At 38.9% G+C, this 23,485-nt stretch overlaps 1 protein-coding gene and 1 pseudogene across 2 annotated transcripts in view; one reads left to right on the top strand and one right to left on the bottom strand.

Annotated features, from left to right (window-relative positions):
* Positions 1–23,485, bottom strand: part of ANK3 (ankyrin 3) — a 707,809-nt gene that overhangs the window by 652,438 nt on the left and 31,886 nt on the right. The window lies entirely within an intron of this gene.
* Positions 10,661–11,414, top strand: LOC104663681 (annotated as a pseudogene).

The following is a 23,485-nucleotide window of genomic DNA, read 5'->3' on the forward strand; positions in this document are numbered from 1 at the left end:
CTCTTTTAAACAACCAGATCCCATGTGAACTCAGAGCAAGAACTCATTCATTATCATGGGGAGGACACCAAGCCACTCATGAGGAATCTGCCCCCATGACCCAAATACCTCCCACACGGCCCCACTTCCAACATTGGGAATTACATTTCAACATGAGATGTGGAGGAGGCAAACATCCAAACCATATCATGTGTGTACCTATGAAAATAATGCCCAAGTCAAGATATTACAAAGTTTGACTATCCCCCAAAATGCATCGTATGTCCCTTTGCAGTGAATCTCCCACATAGAGGTAACCACTGTTCTGATAGATATAACCATAGCAATTATAATCTTTAATAAATGAACACATATATTCTAAGTCATCTGGATGACCGTCTCATAACTGATCAGTGTGCCTATTTTATGTTTACAGTAAAGTTGATATTAGGTAGTAATATTTCAAATATTTGTAAGCCAATTAAAAAAAAAGAGAACAAAACCATAAACCATACATTTGAGTCCTGGTATCAGGGGCAAGTTGACCTCAAAAGAACTGATGCCATAATGGCCAGCACCACATTTGCATTGCAAGTGGCAATTTATTTGCAGTAACATATCATTATCATTGTTTGTGGAATTTTTAAATCAGTTTTGGATTTTACAGTTGCGTAAGTGTTATAAGCATAGAACATTCAGGTCAAGTTTTATGTTTTTACATATTTAAGTAACATTAAATAAAAATAATTTAAATCAGAATGGAGAGGCCACAATAATTTCCTTTTAAAAGGAGTCAGTACATTACTCAAGTTTGAAAAAGACTGCTCTAGCCTACATATTTATCCTATAAGGATCTAGGCTATCTCCCTTCAAAGATAAAAGGATTCCAGGGTTTGAGGTCATCACTAAATGTTTGCAGCCAGACTAGCATCACTCACTTCTTCCACCCATCTTCCCAGTTTTCTGAAGCCTAATTCAACCCAACATACACAAGAGCATCCATGACCATTCCAGTTCACACAATTTGTCTTCTAAATTTGTGCAAAAGATAGTATAGATTTGTGTTTCTCTGAGAATTCCTGGCTTCCTCTCAGTACCTAAGTTCTATAGCATGCATGCACAAAACTGATGATTCATAAGTATTTTTTGAATGAATGGAAAGAAGTCCTGTAGAAATAAGAAGTTCCAATGAAACAAGTAACATATACTAAATTAGAGTGGTTACTTTCTGAAATTAGACCAGAATAGTATCCACATATAGGACAGAGCCAGAGTTCATAAAATGCCTAGAATCATACACTAAATTTTGTTTATAAATATGTGCATTGTTCTCGAAAGAGGCAGTATCACATTCTTCAGATTTCAAATGGACTCCAGTCCCAAAAGGTGATAAGAAATCAAAAAGATATGCAAATGTCAATTTACCATCACACTTCTCTACATATCTGGGACCACAGTTCTTCAAGAACACAACCAACAAAGAAGTTGAAATATTGAGATAATTGGAGAATGAAAAAAAAAAAGAATCTGGCTGGGCGCAGTGGCTCAAGCCTGTAATCCCAGCACTTTGGGAGGCCGAGACGGGTGGATCACGAGGTCAGGAGATCAAGACCATCCTGGTGAACACAGTGAAACCCCATCTCTACTAAAAAAAATACAAAAAACTAGCCGGGCGAGGTGGCGGGCGCCTGTAGTCCCCGCTACTTGGGAGGCTGAGGCAGGAGAATGGCGTAAACCCAGGAGGCGGAGTTTGCAGTGAGCTGAGATCCAGCCACTGCACTCCAGCCTGGGTGACAGAGCGAGACTCTGTCTCAAAAAAAAGAAAAAAAAAAGAATCTACATTTAAAACAGTAACTTAAAAGATAAATTGTACCATTTATATATCTAAATACAGGCTCACCTCAAAAAAAAGAATATTCCATTTTTTCTACCTCATCTGTACATTGGAAATTATACAAATTATGACTACCTCAAAAGGTAAGGCTTATTTAATTTTAAGATAGAACACCATAAAACAGTCAATAAAACAAGTGAAAATACTATAACAAAGCAAAATATGTGATGCTGCAATTTTTAAAAGGAAATTTCCAATACTTGCTCTACTGAACTAACAGTAGATAATTCTTGCAAGTAATTTGAAACTGTTTTACCTTTTCTCAATAGGAATGAACTAATAGAAATTGGCTTCAAAAGATGTATGTGTTCATACATCTATTAAATTTTAAAATATGAATTAGACCATCAATTTTACATACAAGCTTATTATTCTACATTTTCTATAAATCACTACAAGTATATGCTAATTGAATTATAAATTAAGGTCTGTTATATACATTTTCAGTAACCTGTTGTCATGACACATACCAGTAATTTGTCGTATTTGCTGAAGAATTCATTTCTGTGTTTCTAAAGCAAAAATAATACTCATCCTCACGCCTGTTATCCCAGCACTTTGGGACACCAAGGCAGCTGGATCACGAGGTCAGCAGTTCGAGCCCAGCCTGACCAACATGGTGAAACCCCATCTCTACTAAAAATACAAAAGAAATTAGCTAGGTGTGGTGGCGGGCACCTGTAATCCCAGCAACTTGGGAGACTGAGGCAGGAGAATCACTTGAAACTGGAAGGCGGAGGTTGCAGTGAGCCGAGATTGGGCCACTGCACTCTAGCCTGGGCAATAAGAACAAAACTCCGTCTCGAATAATGATAATAATAATAATAAGACTCATCAATTATAAAACACTAACATAAATACATTTCAAATCTCAGAGTAAAATACAGTCATAGAACTCATTAAGGATCATTAATCATCATGATTCCTTCAATGTCATGTTGAAAAGCAATAACTAGAGGGGGTACAAAATATTGGGAACTAAAGATGCTTAACTATGATGAAAGGACAGAAGCAAAGTGATTCCTTATTCATTCAAAAGCATGGGGTAAGGAGAATGAAGAGAGGTTGGTTACCGGGTTTAAATACACAGTTAGAAGGATAAGTGCTAGTGTTCTTTAGCACAGTAGAGTAACTACAGTTAACAACAATTTATTTTATATTTCAAAACAGCTAAAAGAGAAGACTTGAAATGTTCCCAATACAAAGAAATGATAAATGCTTGTGTTGATGGATATCCTAAACAGCCGGACTTGATCACCACATATTCTATGTATGTATCAAAATACCACATGTATCACATATGTACAATTATTATGTATTAATTTTTAAAGTTTTTTTAAGAATTTGAGGGTTAAGTGATTTTGTTATCAGGTCTGCTCATACCTGAGAACAGGTTCCCGGAGCAGAGGGTGGCCAAGACCTAGGTGCCCTTGAGTGGAATGGTACAGTTACAGTTCAGAGAAAGAACATCAGCAGTGTTCATAAATAACCTAGATCAAAGAAACAGCAATATTCTAATCATCGTGTTCTTTCAAAGAACTGACTGACCACAGTTTAGTGAGACACACTGACTGTGAGGCAGTCAACTGGAGAAGGAAGACCAGAAAAAGAACTATATGTATTTATAGTTATACGATGGTAAGAACATATTACTTTTTTCTAGATTTAAATCAGTACATGCTACTGCCCAGAGATATTAGTCTTACAATACATTATGTCATTTAAAAGTTTAACATTTATCAAAAGAAAAATCTTTGGTTTAGAGGCTGCAGAGATAAAACTTAAAAAAAAAAAAAAACTGATTTTAAGTAAGTCATTCAGTTTTCCTACTCAAATAAGCAGCTTACAAGGTTGCAACCTTACCATTCCAGTTTTCAAAGAAATAAGTATATTGGAAATATCTGAACTCCTTAGATGTGCAAATAGTTATGGAAGATTTAAAATTATTTATGAACGATAAAAGCACTGGCTTTTTCATTGAAGCATTAAGTTTGATCTCCAGAGACTCTCAAATTCCAAGCTGTTTCTCAAAACCTCACCTCGAGACTGAATCCCAAACTAATCCTTTCTCAACTACCAAAAAAAAAAAAGAAAGAACGAAAAGAAAAAGAAAGAAAAAACATCACCACAGTGCTAGCTTTTCCTTACATGATACTCCTTTCAAATGCTAGATCCTGCTAGACTTCTACTGGTCCTTTGTCACAGAAGTCCAAATTCCATCCCAGCTGCCCAAATCCGCTCAGACTGCCCTACTTACTAACAGTACTTTGCCACACTAAGTTAGGGAAGAAATGGAAATGAGGCCGTTATCTGTAAGCTGGTGATTTTACCCTCACAGATGGAGAACAAATGATATAAAGCACAGACTGAAAAAAAGGCACGGTAACTTTAGAATAATTTTCTTACATTCCATGTACACAAAGGCAATGATAAAAGCTCTAAGAGTTAGCTTGAATATTTCAAAACGATAACAGAAATTGAATTTTAAAATTTATTAAGGTTGCTGAATCCAACAAGAAAATACATTGATAGGGTTTTTGTGAGAATTAAATTGTCAGCTTAGTAAAATAGGATATCATATGCTAACTGTTGTATTGGCTTTAACATAGGAAAAAAGGGGAAAAACAAATGATTACTTAAGAAACAATTTAGTGGGCAAGGCTTCAAAATATTTGGGTCAGGAGAATAAAAATAAGAGAGTATGGCATAGCTTTTAAGAACCACAAAAGCCATAACTCTAGATAAGATTATATGTATATAAGCAAAACACAAGGCTTGCCTTAGTATATAAACACAATATGACTTCCTTTTCCTTGGAATTAAGAAAATATTTAATTTATAAAATGCTTCAAAAATTATTTACTATATTATATCAAATATTATTCCTAAATAAAATCTACAAAGGCTATTACAGATCATGTTAACAGACCACTAGCAAACATTTATTTTATTTTGCTTTAGTCAACATTTATGTTATAGTACTTATTTACAGATTATTGAATATTAAGACAAAAATAAGGCGATGACTAAGACCTCACAGTTTCAGAAACAAAATATTTGGAGGTGAATTAATGCAGTTGTGTAACTTTTTTCTATAATGTTCAGAGACTCAGAAGAAAATAAAGACATACACCAACCATAAGCTTAACCCAATGCTCAGACTTGGACTTGGAAGTAAGTTAACTGGGAAGAGTCTAAGATTGGGTTTTAAAGGGTTAAATGGCTGATCACAGAAAACAGGTTGAACTGAAAAGCAAGGGTGGAGATCACATAGCAAAGGTATTTGACGAACAAGAAAGATGCTTGGTAAAGAGAATGCTGAGGGTGGAGACAGCACAGTGGCCTCAGCCTGGTGAATAGTTAAAACATGGGTCTCTGGATTATACAATCCGGGAGGGCAATGATCTGAACAAGGGCCACAGACTGCATATGAATGCCAAATACCAAAAATGCTGCATGGACAAGGCAGGCAAAGAGCTTAGTCTGAGAAATACTCTGGTAATGTATAATTGGGGCGTGAGTGGTAGGGAGATACTGTTACAGTAAGTAGTTAAGCAGACATAAGCAGGGCAGGAGAGGGCCCCCTTCCCACCAGGAATGTCAGACCATGGTCAGGCGGTTGTTAAACAGTTTCTCTAAAATAATAATTGGTCGCAAACTGACCCCAAGAAAAGGCAATCTCCCAATAGATAGAAAACACCTGAAGCTGGTGATTAGCAACTTTTCATTAAGATTTCAGGAGTTGAGTGAGTGGGCTCAAAAATGCACACTACGAAAATGGCAGTTTAACCAGTAGATGACCTTCTTCTGGGAATGCTTGACTGGTAAGGAAAAAAATGCCTGAAACAAGCATGTGCACAACTCAGTAAACACACTGCGCATGTGCCCTTCTCAAGTGCTGGCAGGCCACTGTGCATGCGGATAGCCTGCCCCAAGAATGAATCAGGGAAGAAGAAATGCAAACCTAGGAACCATGCCAATGTATAAAAACTCCACATCAAAGGTTGGGCAGGGCACTTGAATCTCTCAAGTAGCCACTTGGCCCTCTTCCAAGTGTACTTTACTTCCTTTCGTTCCTGCTCCAAAACTTTTAAATAAGCTTTCACTCTTGCTCTAAAATTACCCTTGGGGCCCAGCATGGTGGCTCATGCATGTAATCCCAGCACTTTGGGAGACTGAGGTGGGCGGATCACTTGAGGTCAGGAGTTCAAGACCAGCCTGGTCAACATGGTGAAACCTCTGTCTGCTAAAAATACAAAAATTAGCCAGGCGTGGTGGAGGGCAACTATAGTCCCAGCTACTCAGGAGGTGGAGGCACAAGAATCGCTTAAACCCAGGAGGTAGAGGTTTCAGTGCGCCTAGAGCATGCAACTAAACTCCAGCCTGGGAGACATAGCAAGGCTCTGTCTCAGGAAAAAAAAGAAAGAAAAAAAAAAAGAAAGAAAAGAATAGAAAAGAAAGAAGAAAAGGAAAAAAATCAATTTAAAAAAATATGAAATTTGCCTTGGTCTCTCTGCTTTAAGCCCCTCAGTTGAATTCTTTCCTCCGAGGAGACAAGAATCGAGCTGCTGCAGACCCATACAAATTCGCTGCTGCTCGCATCACAGTAACGGGCATGCCTTGAGGCCAGGGACAATGCACTGAGTGCCAGCATGGCCCAGTGGTTCTGAGTCACAGAGGGAGGGGCAGTGGGGACTGGAGAGGCCTCCTTTCAAAACCAGTTACCTCCATGAAGATGTCACTGAATATCTAGTCCATGCTCTCCTGGTTTTCTTCCTACCTCTCTAGTCTTGCCTAACCTCAGTCTCCTGGGAATGGTTCTAAATGGGTGTTCCCAACAGGCCTCCTCCTCCATTCACTCTACCTCCTCTTCCTCACACAGGTCAATTACTATGTACAGGTAAATTTTCTCAAATCCATGTATCTGGCTTAAATTTTGTTTTTAAATGCCAAACCACCGTGTGACTCCATTTACATGTCTTGATGGTGCCTCAAACTCAGCATGACCAAAACTGAATTTATCTTCCCTGTTGATAAGACAGCAGGGTGCAGTGGTTAAGAACCCAGGTCTTGGACGAGTCTGCCTGGTTTGACTTCTGGCTCTACCAATTTCTGGCTACGTTAATCTCTGCATGCCTCAGTTTATTCAACTATAAAATAGGAAAAAATACTAGTAACTATCTCATAAGGTCACTGTGAACAGTTAACAAGACAGTATCTATAAATCACTTAGAACAGTGCCTGGTACACATGAAGTGCTTTATCTAGGAAGGAAATAATAATATTTTTCCTCTTCACTTGGCACTCTCTGACTCAGGGGAAAGTTAACCAAGTGAAAACCTGAACATTATGTTCAACTTCTCCCTCTCCTCTACTTTCCAAGTCCAAGTCCTGACAGTTCTACTTCCTAAGTATTTATTGAAGATATTCGCATCTCCCCATTTCTACTATTCTGTTGAAGTTAGGGCTCTCATCATCTTGTTTCCAAATCTTGACCTCCTCCCACCTAATTTTCAGACAATAATCAGAGTACAAATCTTATCATGTGGCAAAGTCCTTAAATTCCTTCAGTGGTTTCCCACTGCCCTCAGGTCCAAGTCCAAAACCATTAACATGACTAGCAAGGCATTTCCTCAGGTGCCCTTGCTAATATTTCCATCTCAATTCTTACCACCTCCCACATGGGCACAGGTTGAACTTTCAGTTTTTGGAGAACATCATGATCTCTTGCATCTCCTAGATTTTGCAAACATCATTGTCTCTGGAACACTCTTCTCTCTCCTCTTCACCTGGCTAAATCGAATCATCCTTCATTCTCAATGTACAGTTCCAAGCAGCCTTCCCTTCCTATCCAGCCCCACCAGTCTTGGGTGCCCCCATTATGCCTTCCAATAGTATCCTATGTGGCTACATTCATTGCTTACACCACCATAGTACAGGTATCCCCTGTTACAGTAAACTGTAAATGCCACAAAGGCAGAGACAAGAACTGTCTTGTACACTAGTATGTCTCCAGTGCAGGGCAGACTGGCTCCGACTTGGACATGGAAGTAGGTTACCATGGGACTGAGTATATATATATTAAGACCTTGATAATGATGACGGGAGAAAGACAGAGAAATGACAAGGATCTAGAAAATGCCCCTAAAAAATAACTATCAGCTGGACACAGTGGCTCACGCCTGTAATCCCAGAGCTTTTGGACACCGGGGCAGGAGAATCGCCTGAGGCCAGGAGTTCAAGACCAGCCTGGACAATGTAGCAAGACTCCATCTCTACAAAAAATGAAAAATGAGCTGGGTATGATGGTACCTGTAGTCTTAGCTACTTAGGAGGCTGAGGCGAGAGGATTGCTTGAGCCCAGAAGTTCAAGACTGCAACAAGCTATGACCATGCCTCTGCAATCCAGCCTGGATGACAGAGCAAGACTCTGTCTCTAAAAAAACCAAAATAATTATTAGCACTCCCATGTTCTAAATGAGAAAATGGAGGCTTAGACAGCTTAAATAACTTGTCCAAGGTCAAAGTCACACAGCCAGATTCTAGAAGCCACATTACTAACACCAATCTATGCTGTTTTCCAGTGGAAGGCACATGCAACACCAAATCGGACACCCTGGGCTCTAATCCTGATTCTGCCACTTGATACCTGTTGATTTAAAACAAGGAACAACTTCTCCAAGCCTCTTTTTTTTAATATATATCAGTGTGATGTTATGATAGATATTGGATTTTGGCCCAGTTCCTGGCTCCTGACTCCGATTGCCCTTGTTACAGTCTTTTTTTATAATATTGGGTGTGTTAGGCCTCAGGTGCAGGCCTCTTACCTTCTCCTGCCCTCCTTTCCACTGCCCCAAGGAAGGACTCCACTCTTCCCTGCCTTTCCTACTGAGGGTCTTACGACCCTTCCGGGTTAGGGTCCTACCCCATACTCTGAGGGAAGGAATGTTGGTGTACTGAAGCTTCCATGGAAACCCAAGAGAACCATATCGAGAGAGTTTCCAGACAGCTAGACACATGGAGGTTCCTGGAGGGTGGTGTGCCAGGGGAGGGCATGGAAGCTCTGTGTCCCATACCTGGCCCTATGCATGTTTCCATCTGTATCTTTCGTAATGTCCTTTATAATAAACCAGTAAACACAGGTAAATGTTTCCCTGAGTCCTGTGAGCTGCTCTAGCAAATTAATTGAACCCAGAGAAGGGTTCATGGGAATCCGAACTTGAAGCCAGTTGCTTATAAGTTCCAGAGGCCCTGACTTTCAACTGTGGGGGAAGAAAGGGGTGGTCTTGTGGGACTAAACCCTCAACCTATGGGACCTGACACCATCTCCAGGTAGACAGTGTCAGAACTGAATTGAAGGACACCAGCTGGTGTCCAGGCTTGGTGTACGAGGAAGAACCCCCACATCTTTGGTCACAGAAGTATTCTGTGTTGATAACTGCTGTGGGGGTCTGAGAGCAGAGAAAACTCATGGTTTGACAAAGTTTCTGCCTACACATCAGTTAAACTGTTATCACAACATCTGTTTAGTAAGGTTATTAATATAACATAAGTGACAACTGATGATTTCTGGCCTTTAGAAATTGTTCAGTAAGTGCTGAAACTATCCCACAATATCTGGTACAGTTATCAACTCTGAGCAAGCATGGGGCTTTTTGGAAGAAACAGAATAGTAAAATAAGTCAAATCCATGCTACCAAACTTCATAATTAATGGGGGATTGACTGCAGCCATATCACTCTCTAACACAGGGTGTAGTACTTTGTCGTTATCCCCAAAAAGGAAGCCGAACTAGAAACATGATTATGAATTTCACTTTGAAGATACTTCACAAGTGGGTTTCCTTTTAGAAACAAGGTTTGCCTTCTTCCATATCCATTCTAAAAGTCAGTTTGCTCAAAATTTAGAGACAGTAAAATCCACCTGATTGCTCTCCTTTTATATTTTTCTAAACTCTCTTACTCTCCTTTCTTCAGTTTCCTTTCTTCAGAAAACAAGCATCAGCCTTGTTTTCCAAATTAACATTGAGTTTCAGAGAATTTAAGTTGCCAAACCAGAACTACATCCAGGTCTTCAATTCCCATGTCAATGTTCCTGTCCATACATGACAACCACATAGATGCATTTCTTTTAATTAAGAAAGGTAGGCGTGTAGGAAGAACAGAAGGATTGAAGGACAGACAGGTGGACAGACAGACAGATAGAAGGAAGGAAGAAAGGTAGGTTTACTTCAGATAAACTTACTCTTTAAAACTCATGGAAATACCATCATTCTCTAAGAATACTTTTAAGCTATGTGCCCTTAATTTTTGTTTATGTGTTTGTTTAGTCAATGTGAACCAAAAGAATCATATCAAATGATTATACGGGGTCAAAATAGGTGGGCAATCATGGATGAAGCAAGAAAAGTATTAACATTAAATAAACAAAAAATGAATAATTCTCTTGGAAGGGAAGGAGAAGCAGTTTGACATCTATGATAATCCTTAGTAGTGATTAGGGGCGTGCGGGCAGGGGGCAAGGTCTGTCACGTAGAGCTGCCAGACGATCACCCTTAGGGCAGTCTGGCGTGCCGTGCCCACCTGGCTCTCAGGCCTCCGCCACCGCCCATGCCTCCCTGGTGCCCGTGAACAGGTATCAGTGCACCTCCCCAAGGGCTGAGAGATACAATGAGTGAAGGGGAGGGAAGGATGGTTAGTCAGTCTTATAGCTGGATCACCTATGAAGAGAAGTTCTAAAGCAAGAAGAGGAAAGTGTTTCAATTTGGACATTTATTTGCAGTTGGAAATGGGGAACTGACTATCAGACCAGACTTCTGTCCTGTCCAGCCTGCCTTCATTTCAGTCCTTCCAGATTGTTATGCTGGGTTTGGACTGTGCTGGAAAGACAACTGTCTTATACAGGCTGCAGTTCAATGAATTTGTAAATACTGTACCTACCAAAGCATTTAACACTGAGAAAATTAAGGTAACCTTGGGAAATTCTAAAACAGTCACTTTTCACTTCTGGGATGTAGATGTCAGGAGAAATTCCACACATGCCACTGTGGAAGTCATATACCAGATTGCACAGATGGCGTTGTATTTCTTGTGGTTTCTGTTGATATCGAAAGGACGGAAGAAGCCAAAACTGAGCTTCACAAAATAACTAGGATATCAGAAAATCAAGGAGTCCCTGTACTGATAGTTGCTAATAAACAAGACTTGAGGAACTCATTATCTCCTTCAGAAATTGAGAAATTGTTAGCAATGGGTGAACTGAGCTCATAGCTCCTTGGCATTTGCAGCCTACCTGTGCAATCACAGGAGATGGCCTAAAGGAAGGACTTGAGAAACTACATGATATGATCATTAAAAGATTAAATGTGGCAACAGAAAAAGAAAAGATGAATATCAATACCTATTATATCTGTGTGGAGGAGGTCTTCTCTGGTCTGATTTTGACAAATAGAAGAGTGTCTACACCGTGGTTTGCCTGTCTGCCCTCCTGGATGCTATTAAAGCTTTGTTTTGTTGAACAATCAGATGCCCAACTTTGTTGACTTGTGGAGGATGAGTAAATGCAGTGCTTCTTAAAATGGTCTCTTCTCCCTGCCCCACAAATCTTTTGGTACTAGCATTTGGGGAAGCCAAGCAAGGATAGGAAATTGACCAGAACACAGGTGTAGAAATTTGACCTGAAGTTAGTGAAACAAAACTTTAAAGAGTGAAAAAATAAATGTGGACATGGTTTTTAATGCCCCTCCTCAGTTATTAGAAAATGCTCACTAAAGTTCTGGACTGAGAGTGTGTTTTAAATCATTTAGATTCTCCCTGGCAAGACTGTTCAAAGCCCTAATGAAGAAATGCAGTTGTTCCATCCACTTAGGCCCCAGTTGCCTTCAAAATAAGTCAAAGGAAGTTCTAGCATGTTGAGGAATGGTCATGCAAACTACAGTCTTAAATATATTGTTTATGTTTTTCCTTAATGCAGAAAATCAGGAAGAGTGCTTTTCAGGCAGAACATCTACTCTGTTCATAATGCATAAAGGCCAAACACCCTTTCAAAAACCCATGTAAAAGACAAGATGGCCAACAATATTTGATGTCCAAATGCTTTTATTTACCTTGATAAAAGAAAGACCTTGTAACCGTACCAACATTAGTCTACAAAGCCTTAAAGTATAGTCAAATTGTTAGCCTTTGCTGAAGATTTACAACATGTTTATTATATAGAAATAACCTACACTCGTGAAGAGAAGGCTGGCAAAATGTCAGCTAATCTAAAAAACATTGGCAATACACTTCAGAATGGATAATATTTGTAACTGAAAAATGGGAATGGAAAACAGGAACCTAGAATGGTGACCTTGGGAATTAAGAGCAGGACTAGACAAGCTATGAAAGAGACTGAGGATTCATTTCCACAAGGTGATAGTTGGAACTGTGAATGCTAGCAAGATCTGCGAAGAAGAAAATGTAAAGAACAGAGGACTTTTAATGAAGATGACAAACTCACCAATTAAGTGCATCTGCTCCAAACACAAAAGAATGGGAAGTAATATATAAACATATAAATAGAATAACAAAAAATACAGAACAAAATAATAGAGCAACCCTAGTTATAAATATTTAAAAAATGTTCGTAGGAAAACGTTTTTTATGGGTCAGTTCTCCCCAAAATTGATCTATAAACTCAATTCCAATTAAAGTCAAAATCGTATTTTTTATGCAAATTGACAAACTGGTATCAATTTTTTTAGAAGGCCAAGAATAGCTAAGATAATTTTAAATAAGTGTGCATGGAGGTGCACTACTAGACATCAAAAGTGTTTACAAACCTTAGTATTTAAGACAATAGGTAAAACACAAAGAGCCTTACAGGAAAGAAAATGAGTGAAGACTATAATTAGGCATTTTATAAAAGAGGAAATCAAAATAACATTAAATATATTAAAAGTTGTTCAATCTCATTTTAAATTAGGAAAATGTAGCAAATTAAAGCCGCAATGAGATTCATTTCACAACCAAAAACTGACAAAATTTTAGATGTATTTAAACCTCATTATTTCAGTGGTAAAAGAATATAAAGAAATGTCATCTCTTACCCATGCTTGTGGCATTTGAAGTGGGAGGAAGCTATAAAATTCATTAGTACTAATATTTTGCAGAACAATCTGGCAATATCTTGTAAAGTTAATGATGTACATATATTTTACATAACAAATACTTGTATAGTATTTTCTATGTGCCAGGCACTATTAAAGTTTTTTATAAATATTAACTCATTTAATCCTCCTAACAACTATAGGTATTATTATCATTTTACTTTTAATTTTGGTGTAATCTTAGGCCTCATGTACACAATATTAAATTAATCGTTATCCTTTGTTCATCACATAGTCTCTTCATAGGTCCATTTTTGAGCCACATGAACTTATTACTTTGTTAATTATGTTACAGATGTAACAAGCACCCATAAACTTAGTATCCAATAGGAATGCTAGGATCTTCACAATAACCCACATCTACCCATATACAATCATGCACCCTTCAAAATAGTATAAAGTGTAACAATGTTTCAGTGAATGATTGACCACATATATGATCATGGTCCCACGAGATTATAAATATGATATTTTTACTGTATCATTTCTATGTTTAGATACACAAATACATCCATTGTGTTATATTTGCCTACAGTATTCAGTACAGTAACATGCTGTACACTTATAGCCTAGGAGCTATAGGCTATAGTCTAGGTGTGTAGTTGACTCTATCATCTAGGTTTGTGTAAACTCACTCTATAATGTTTGCACAAGGATGAAATCTCCTAATGACACATTCTTCAGAACATATCCCTGTCATTAAGCAACACATGACTATATATATCGCAGTCCATCCCCCCTCAATAGTTTATTAATATTTATACTGCAACCCAGGAAATGAAAATATTTGGAAACCATATCTGATAAGGGATTTAATCTCCAAAATATATAAGAAGTTCTTACAACTCAATAGCAAAAAACAAACAAACAAAAACCTAGGAACCTAATTTTACAATGGGCTGAGGGCTTGAACAAGCATTTCTCCAAAGAAGACATATAGATGGTCAACAGGCATACAAAAAAAGTCCTCAACATCACTAATCATTAGGAAAATTGAAATCAAAACCACAATATCAGCTCACATGCATTAACAAGCACACATATGCACAACAAGCATTGGTGAGGATGTGGAGAAACTGATGCCCTTGCACACTATTGGTCACAATATAAAATAGCACAGCAGCTATGGAAAACAGTTAAGAAGGTTCCTCAAAAAATTAAAAATAGAACTACCATATGCACTTCTGGGTATTTATCCAAAAGAACTGAAATCAGGATCTTGAAGAGATAATAATATTATCAGTTCCATGTTCACTGCAACACTATTCACAATAGCAAAGATGTGGTTATATAACCTAAATGTCCATTCACAAATAAAGACAATGTGGTATATACATAGAATGGAATACCATTCAGCCTTAAAAAAAGGAAGTTCTGCAATATGCAACAACATGAATGGGCCTGGAGGATATTATGCTAAGTGAAATAACCCAGTCACAGAGAGACAAACATTTCATGATTCCACTTACATGAGGCACCTAAAATAGTGAAATTCATAGAATCAAAGAGTGAAATGGTGGTTCCTAGGGGTTGGGAGCAGAGGAAAATGAACAATTACTACCTTTTTTTTTTTTTAGACCTCTCCTCACCCAGGCTTGAGTGCAGTGGTGCGGTCTCAACTCACTGCAACCTCTGCCTTCCAGGTTCAAGTGATTCTTATGCCTCAGCCTTCCCAGTAGCTGAGATTGCAGGCACATGCCACCACGCCTGCTAATTTTTTGTATTTTAGTAGAGACAGGGTTTTGCCATGTTGGCCAGGCTGGTCTCAAACTCCTGGCCTCAAGCGATCCACTCGCCTTGGCCTCCCAAAGTGCTGGGATTATAGGCATGTGCCATCGTGCCTGACCCAGAATTACTATTTAATTAACATAAAATTTCAGTTACATAAAATGAATAAGTTAGATCTGCCATACATTGTACTTATAGTCAATACTCTTACTGTACACTTAAAAAATTTTTGAGGATAGATATCATGCTAAGTGTTCTTACCATAATAAAAAGTTTTAAAATTGATATAGCTAGATTTTATTTCTGTCAGCTGCTATATAATATTCTACTTTGTGAATATACCATAACATAAATGAGGAAAGGAAAGCAAGAGGGATTATATCACTTGCCCAAGGCAAGGCAGCTATTAAGATATAAAATCAGGCTGGGCACAGTGGCTCACACCCGTAATCCCAGCACTTTAGGAGGCCGAGGCAGGTGGATCACGAGGTCAGGAGATCGAGATCATCCCGACTAACACGTTGAAACCCTGTCTCTACTAAAAATACAAAATGTTAGCCAGGTGTGGTGGCATGCAACTGTAGTCCCAGCTACTCAGGAGGCTGAGGCAGGAGAATCACTTGAAACCGGGAGGCGGATGTTGCAGTGAGCTGAGATCGTGCCATGGCACTCCAGCCTGGGTGACAGAGCGAGACTCTGTCTCATAAAAAAAGATAAAATTAGTATTTGAACCTAGAAAATATTTTCAGTATCCCTATTTTAGCCACTATGTAATGCTGACTTTGTTTCTAATGTAATGGGATGGAAACAAATAAAATGTTTGTCAACAGAGAATGGATGCCTACATAGAGGTATATTTAGCTAGGAATGGTGGGTCACACCTATAATCTTAGTGCTTTGGGAGGCCAAGGCAGGAGGAGTGCTTGAGCCAAGGAGTTTGAGACCAGCCCTGGAAACAGAGCGAGACTGTAACTCTACAAAAAATAAAAAATTAGCCAGATGTGGTGGCACATGCCTATAGACCCAGCTACTTGGGAGGTTGAGGTAGGTGGATCACTTGAGCCTGGGAGGTTGAGGCTGCAGTGAGCTGTGGTCTTGCCACTGCAGTGCAACCTGAGCAACCGTGTGTGACTCTGTCTCAAAAATAAACAAACAAACAAACAAACAAACAAATAAAGGTGTATTTTTCAAATGAAATCACTTACAGCAGTTAAAAATGAATGAACTGGCTGGGCATGGTGACTCAGGCCTGTAATCCCAGCACTTTGAGAGGCTGAGGTGGGCAGATCACTTGAGGTCAGGAGTTTGAGACCAGGCTGGCTAACATGGCAAAAACCCAACTCTACTAAAACTACAAAAATTAGCCAGTTGTGGTGTCGGGTGCCTGTAATCCAAGCTACTAGGGAGGCTGAGGCAGGTGAATTGCTTGAACCCGGGAGGTGGAAGTTGCAGTGAGCCAAGATCATACCACCATTGCACTCCAACCTGGGTGACAGAGCAAGTCTCCATCTCCAAAAAAAAAAAAAAAAAAAAATTGAACTACAGCCATTCATTTTGTAATTTACATTTATATGGATTTTTAGATTTATATACATAAACCTCAAAATTATATTGAGGGGAAAAAGGGCACAACATTTTATGTACAGTATAAACACTGTTATATGATGTTTGAAACATATTAAATACAAAACAATACTCCACATTCTTTATGGATGCAAACATGCCATTGTAGTATACAAACATGCTTGAGAATAGCAAATATTAACTTTAAGGTAGTATCCTGGGCATGTAATGAGAAAGAAATCAGATTAGAAAGCAGCAAAAACTAGGATAAATAGTATTTAAATAATTTATTTCTTAAGAAATATCTGAAGATCATTCCAAGATGGCCGAATAGGAACAGCTCCGGTCTACAGGGCCCAGCGTGACCAAGGCAGAAGATGGGTGATTTCTGCATTTCCAACTGAAGTACCTGGTTCATCTCATTGGGACTGGTTGGACAGTGGGTGTAGCCCACAGAGGGTGAGCCGAAGTAGGGTAGGGCATCACCTCACCCAGGAAGTGCAAGGGGTCGGGGAATTTCCCTTTCCTAGCCAAGGGAAGCCGTGACAGATGGTTCCTGGAAAATCAGGACACTCCTGCCCTAATACTGTGTTTTTCCAACAGTCTTAGCAAATGGCACACCAGGAGATTATGTCCTGTGCCTGGCTCAGCAGGTCCCACGCCCACGGAGCTTTGCTCACTGCTAGTGCAGCAGTCCGAGATCAAACTCTGAGGTGGCAGCCAGGCTAGGGGCGGGGTGTCTGCCATTGCTGAGCCTTGACTAGGTAAACAAAGTGGCTGAGAAGCTGGAACTGGGTGGAGCCCACTGCAGCTCAATGAGGCCTACCTGCCTCTGTAGACTGCACCTCTGGGGGCAGGGCATAGCTCAACAAAAGGCAGCAGAAACTTCTGTAGACTTAAACATCCCTGTCTCACAGCTCTGAAGAGAGCAGTGGTTATCCCAGCATGGAGTTTGAGCTCTAAGAACGGACAGACTGACTCCTCAAGTGGGTCCCTGACCCCTGTGTAGCCTAACTGGGAGATACTTCACAATAGGGGCTGACAGACACCTCATACAGCTGGGTGCCCCTCTGAGACAAAGCATCCAGAGGAAGGATCAGGCAGCAATATTTGCTGTTCTGCAATATGTGCTGTTCTGCAGTCTCCTCTGGTGATACCCAGGCAAACAGGTCTGGCGCGGACCTCTAGCAAACTCCAACAGACGTGCAGCTGAGGGGCCTGTTAGAAGGAAAACTAACAAACAGAAAGGAATACCATCAACATCAACAAAAAGGATATCCACACCAAAAGCCCATCTGTAGTTCACCATCATCAAAGACCAAAGGTAGATAAAACCACAAAAATGGGGAGAAACCAGAGAAGAAAAGCTGAAAATTCTAAAAACCAGAGTACCTCTTCTCCTGCAAATGATCGCAGTTGTTTGCCAGCAATGGAACAAAGTTGGATGGAGAATGATTTTGATGAGTTAACAGAAGTAGGCTTCAGAAGGTCAGTAATAACAAACTTCTCCAAGCTAAAGAAGGGTGTTCGAACCCATCACAAGGAAGCTAAAAACCTTGAAAAAAGATTAGACAAATGGCTAACTAGAATAAACAGCATAGAGAAGACCTTAAATGACCTGATGGAGCTGAAAAACATGGCATGAGAACTATGTGACACATGCACAAGCTTCAGTAGCTGCTTCGATCAAGTAGAAGAAAGGGTATCAGTGAATGAAGATCAGATGAATGAAATGAAGCGAGAAGTTTAGAGAAAAAAGAGTAAAAAGAAACAAACAAAGCCTCCAAGAAATATGGGACTATGTGAAAAGACCAAATCTACGTTTGATTGGTGTACCTGAAAGTGACAGGGAGAATGGAACCAAGTTGGAAAACACTCTGCAGGATATTATCCAGGAGAACCTCCCTAACTGAGCAAGGCAGGCCAACATTCAAATTCAGGAAATACAGAGAACACCACAAAGATACTCCTCAAGAACAGCAACCCCAAGACACATAACTGTCAGACTCACCAAGGTTGAAATGCAGGAAAAAATGTTAAGGGCAGCCAGAGAGAAAGGTCGGGTTACCCACAAAGGGAAGCCCATCAGACTAACAGTGGGTCTCTCGGCAGAAACTCTACAAGCCAGTAGAGAGTGGGGGCCAATATTCAACATTCTTAAAGAAAAGAACTTTCCAACCCAGAATTTCATATCCAGCCAAACTAAGCTTCATAAGTGAAGGAGAAATAAAATCCTTTACAGACAAGCAAATGCTGAGAGATTTTGTCACCACCAGGTCTGCCTTACAAGAGACCCTGAAGGAAGCACTAAACATGGAAAGGATAACTGGTACCAGCCACCGCAAAAACAGGCCAAATTGTAAAGACCATCGATGCTAGGAAGAAACTGCATCAACTAGCATGCAAAATAACCAGCTAACATCATAATAACAGGATCAAATTCACACATAACAATATTAACCTTAAATGTAAATGGACTAAATGCCCCAATTAAAAGACACAAACTGGCAAATCAGATAAAGAGTCAAGACGCATCAGTGTGCTGTATTCAGGAGACCAATCTCATGTGCAGAGACACATATAGGCTTAAAATAAAGGGATGGAGGAAGATCTACCAAGCAAATGGAAAACAAAAAAAATGCAGGGGTTGCAATCCTAGTCTCTGATAAAACAGACTTTAAACCATCAAAGATCAAAAGAGACAAAGAAGGTCATTACATAATGGTAAAGGGATCAATTCAACAAGAAAAGCTAACTGTCCTAAATATATACGCACCCAATACAGGAGCACCCAGATTCATAAAGCAAGTCCTTAGAGACCTACAAAGAGACTTAGACTCCCACACAATAATAATGGGAGACTTTAACACCACACTGTCAACATTAGACAGATCAATGAGACAGAAAGTTAACAAGGATATCCAGGACTTGAACTCAGCTCTGCACCAAGAAGACCTAATAGACATCTACAGAACTCTCCATCCCAAATCAACAGAATATACATTCTTCTCAGCACCACATCTCACTTATTCCAAAATTGACCACATAATTGGAAGTAAAGCACTCCTCAGCAAATGTAAAAAACAAGAAATCACAACAATCTGTCTCTCAGACCACAGTGCAATCAAATTAGAACTCAGGATTAAGAAACTTACTCAAAACGCATAACTACATGGAAACTGAACAACCCACTCCTGAATGACTACTGGGTAAATAACGAAATGAAGGCAGAAATAAAGATGTTCTTTGAAACCAATGAGAACAAAGACACATACCAGAATCTCTGGGACACATTTAAAGCAGTGTGTACAGGGACGTTTATAGCACTAAATGCCCACAAGAGAAAGCAGGAAAGATATAAAATCGACACCCTAACATCACAATTAAAAGAACTAGAGAAGCAAGAGCAAACAAATTCAAAAGCTAGCAGAAGGCAAGAAATAACTAATATCAGAGCAGAACTGAAGGAGGCAGAGACACAAAAAAACCCTTCAAAAAATCAAGGAATTCAGAGCTAGTTTTTTGAAAAGATCAACAAAATTGATAGACCACTAGCAAGATTAATACAGAATAAAAGAGAAAAGAATCAAATAGACACAATAAAAAATGACAAAGGAATTATCACCACCAATCCCACAGAAATACAAACTACCATCAGAGAATACTATAAACACCTCTATGCAAATCAACTAGAAAATCTAGAAGAAATGGATAAATTCCTGGACACATAGACCCTCCCAAGACTAAACCAGGAAGAAGTTGAATCCCTGAATACACCAATAACAGGCTCCGAAATTGAGGCAATAATTAATAGCCTACCAACCAAAAAAAGTCCATTACCAAACAGATTCACAGCTGAATTCTACCAGAGGTACAAAGAGGAGCTGATACCATTCCTTCTGAAATTATTCCAATCAATAGAAAAAGAGGGAATTCCCGCTAACTCATTTTATGAGGCCTTCATCATCCTGACACTGAAGCCTGGTAGAGGCACAACAACAACAACAAAAAAGAATTTTAGACCAATATCTCTGATGAACATCGATGCAAAAATCCTCAATAAAATACTGGCAAAGCGCATCCAGCAGCACATCAAAAAGCTTATCCACCATGATCAAGTGGGCTTCATCCCTGGGATGCAAGGCTGGTTCAACCTATGCAAATCAATAAACATAATCCATCACATAAACAGAACTGCAGACAAAAACCACATGATTATCTCAATAGATGCAGAAAAGGCCTTTGACAAAATTCAACAGCCCTTCATGCTAAAAAATCTCAATAAACTAGGTATTGACAGGATGTATCCCAAATAATAAGAGCTATTTATGACAAACCCACAGCCAATATCATACTGAATGGGCAAAAACTGGAAGCATTCCCTTTGAAAACTGGCACAAGACAGGGATGCCCTCTCTTACTAGTCCTATTCAACATACTGTTGGAAGTTCTGGCCAGGACAGTCAGGCAAGAGAAAGAAATAAAGGGTATTTGATTAGGAAAAGAGGAAGTCAAATTGTCCCTGTTTGCAGATGACATGATTGTATATTTAGAAAACCCCATCATCTCAGCCCAAAATCTCCTTAAGCTAATAAGCAACTTCAGCAAAGTCTCAGGAAACAAAATCAATGTGCAAAAATCACAAGCATTCCTATCCACCAAGAACAGACAAACAGAGAGCCAAATCATGAGTGAACTCCCATTCACTATTGCTTCAAAGAGAATAAAATACGTAGGAGTCCAACTTACAAGGGATGTGAAGGACCTCTTCAAGGAGAACTACAAACCACTGCTCAACGAAATAAAAGAGGACACAAACAAATGGAAGAACATTCCATGCTCATGGATACGAAGAATCAATATTATGAAAATGGCCATACTTCCCAAGGTAATTTATAGATTCAATGCCATCCCCTTCAAGCTACCAAAGACTTTCTTCACAGAATTGGAAAAAACTATTTCAAAGTTCTTATGGAACCAAAACAGAGCCTGCATTGCCACGACAATCCTAAGCCAAAAGAACAAAGCTGGAGGCATCACGCTACCTGACTTGAAACTACACTGCAAGGCTACAGTAACCAAAACAGCATGGTACTGGTAACAAAACAGAGGTATAGACAAATGGAACAGAACAGAGGCCTCAGAAATAACACCACACATCTACAACCATCTGACCTTTGGCAAACCTGACAAAAACAAGAAATGGGGAAAGGATTCCCTATTTAACAAATGGTGCTGGGAAAACTGCCTAGCCATATGTAGAAAGCTGAAACTGGATCCCTTCCTTACACATATACAAAAATTAATTCAAGATGGATTAAAGATTTAAATGTTAGACCTAAAACCATAAAAACCCTAGAAGTAAACCTAGGTAATACCATTCAGGACATAAGCATGCACAAGGACTTCATGACTAAAACATCAAAAGCAATGGCAACAAAAGCCAAAATAGACAAATGGGATCTAATTAAACTAAGGAGCTTCTGCACAGCAAAAGAAACTACCACCAGAGTGAACGGCAACCTACAGAATGGGAGAAAATGTTTACAATCTACCCATCTGACAAAGGTCTAATATCCAAAATCTACAAAGAACTTAAACCAATGTACAAGAAAAAATCAAACAACCCCATCAAAAAGGGGGCAAAGCATATGAACAGACACTTCTCAAAAGAAGACATTTATGCAGCCAACAGACACATGAAAAAATGCTCATCATCACTGGTCATCAGAGAAATCCAAATCAAAACCACAATGAGATACCATCTTACACAAGTTAGAATGGTGATCATTAAAAAGTCGGGAAACAACAGGTGCTGGAGAGGATGTGGAGAAATAGGAACTCTTTTACACTGTTGGTGGGAGTGTAAACTAGTTCAACCATTGTGAAAGACAGTGTGGCAATTCCTCAAAGATCTAGAACTAGAAATACCATTTGACCCAGCCATCTCATTACTGGGTATATATACCCAAAGGAGTATAAATCATGCTACTGTAAAGACACATGCACACGTATGTTTACTGCAGCACTATTTACAATAGCAAAGACTTGGAACCAACCCAAATGTCCATCAATGATAGACTGGATTAAGAAAATGTGGCACATATATACCATGGAATACTATGCAGCCATAAAAAAGGATGAGTTCATGTCCTTTGATGGATGAAGCTGGAAACCATCATTCTGAGCAAACTATTGCAAGGACAGAAAACCAAACACCTTATGTTCTCATTTATAGGTGGGAATTGAACAATGAGAATACTTGGACACAGGGCGGGGAACATCACACACCAGGGCCTGTTGTGGGGTGGGGAGACGGGGGAGGAGATAGCATTAGGATAAATACCTAATATAAATGACAAGTTAATGGGTGCAGCACACCAACATGGCACATGTATACACACATAACAAACCTGCACGTTGTGCACATGTACCCTAGAACTTAAAGTATAATAATAATCAAATAAATTAATTAATTAAAATTTAAATTTTAAAAAAGAAATATCTGGAGCAATTATGGCCAGAAAAGAGTAAGATTTTTGAACGCTGACTGGTACATTCATCAATGCTCATTATAATACCCACTATAATTTTATATATTAGAAAAACTTAAGAGAATGTTTTTAAAGGAAAATGAGTTAGTTGTGTGATATGTACTAGTCATAACCCATCATAATAATTAAGGTAGGTGCATTATACAGACCTGAACTGTGGACTGATTTTACAGGTTGGATTTTTTTTTCTAGAAATACCTCCCCCAAGGAGATAATCATTGCTCCAATGTAAGACTCATAGTATCTCTGTCTCTCAAAATACGCAATTCAAATTTCTTTTAAAAACCTGAAATACTGTATAAGGAAGTCCAAAGTAGTTCTTATTTTTACTAATAATTACAGAAAATAATATAATTTATTGAATTTTGTATAACAGGCAATGATTTTTTAAAATTTAATACTTTTATGTTTTAGAAAACTTAATACTTTCATACTTTTATGAAATATAAAATAAATGTTTTTCCAAACATTTCTCTTTTTTTCAAAAAAAGAAATGAGGATTTTGTTGTGATTCTAACTAGCTGGTGCTTAAGCATTTTTAAAATATGCCTACTGGACAAATCCAGGGCTGCTGCCACCACCATCATCTCCCAAATCTCTGGTAAAAATAACCAAAAAATA

This window comes from Rhinopithecus roxellana, chromosome 11 (genome assembly GCF_007565055.1).
Source record: "Rhinopithecus roxellana isolate Shanxi Qingling chromosome 11, ASM756505v1, whole genome shotgun sequence".
NCBI classification, from domain to species: domain Eukaryota; kingdom Metazoa; phylum Chordata; class Mammalia; order Primates; family Cercopithecidae; genus Rhinopithecus; species Rhinopithecus roxellana.